Source organism: Macaca mulatta, chromosome 1 (genome assembly GCF_049350105.2).
Source record: "Macaca mulatta isolate MMU2019108-1 chromosome 1, T2T-MMU8v2.0, whole genome shotgun sequence".
In the NCBI taxonomy this organism is placed as follows: Eukaryota; Metazoa; Chordata; class Mammalia; order Primates; family Cercopithecidae; genus Macaca; species Macaca mulatta.
The window spans coordinates 213,286,974-213,288,186 of record NC_133406.1 but is presented as its reverse complement, the minus strand read 5'-3'; positions in this window follow the sequence as shown (position 1 = coordinate 213,288,186).

Below are 1,213 nucleotides of genomic sequence, written 5' to 3'. Positions count from 1 at the left end.
GCATGCCTGTAATCCCAGCTACTTGGGAGGCTGAGGCAGAAGAATTGCTTGAACCCAGGAGGCGGAGGTTGCAGTGAGACGAGACTGCGCCATTGCACTCCAGGCTGGGCAACAAGAGTGAAATTCCATCTCAAAGAAAAAAAAAATTTTTTTTTTAGTAGAGATGAGGTCTTGCTATGTTGTCCATGGTGGTCTTGAACTCCACGCTTCAGCAATCATCTCACCTTGGCCTCCCAAAATGCTGGGATTGCAGGTATGAGCCACCACTGCCAACCCATAACTTACATTCTAATGGGGAGACATTAAATACTGCCAAGAAAGTGTGTGCTCCATATTGCAAGGGCTGCTCATGAAACTCCAACCTCCAACCCCTAGAGAAACTGACTTCTAAACTGATTGTTTTTTTTTTTTTTTTTTGATATGGAGTCTCGCTCTGTCACTCAGGCTAGAGTGCAGTAGTGCAATCTCGGCTCACTGCAACCTCTGCCTCCTGGGTTCCAGCGACTCTCCTGCCTCAGCCTCCTGAGTGGCTGGAACTACAGGTGCATGCCACCATGCCCGGCTAATTTTTGTATTTTTAGTACAGATGGGGTTTTGCCATGTTGGCCAGGCTGGTCTTGAACTCCTGACCTCAGGTAATCTGCCCGATTTGGCTTCCCAAAGTGCTGGGATTACAGGCGTGAGCCACCACGCCTGGCCCTAAACTGAGATTTGAAGGACAAATACCAGTTAAGTAGGGAAGGGATGAGTGTTTAGGTCTGAGAGAACAACAGGTGCAAAGGCTCAGAGGCAAGAAAGACATGTATTTTCAAGGAGCTGAAAGTTCAACATGGTCAGAGGGAAGGAGGTACGAAGGGGAGTGGCTGCGCTGAGTGAGGTCAGCAGTCACTCACCAGTCCTCAAGTGAACTGAGACCCACATTAGGGGTCAGGATCCACCCTCTTCCATGATGGTCAGGGATGAGGAGTTAGCCAGGTAAAATTTGTGAGGGGATGACTCAGGGAAGAAGTGATCCCAGCAGAGGTTTGTGTCACTGGGAGAGAGGAAAGACAGCTGAAAGTTGAGTCTGGCTAGAGCCTGGCTGGGGGCTTGGCTGAGAAGAGAGACCTTGGTATTGCGGCCTGTGGGCCTTGCCAAGTGGCCTGAGGGCCATACGGAGCCACTGATGGTTTTGTGCAGGGGAGTGACTCAACCTTGGTAGGAACATGCAGGA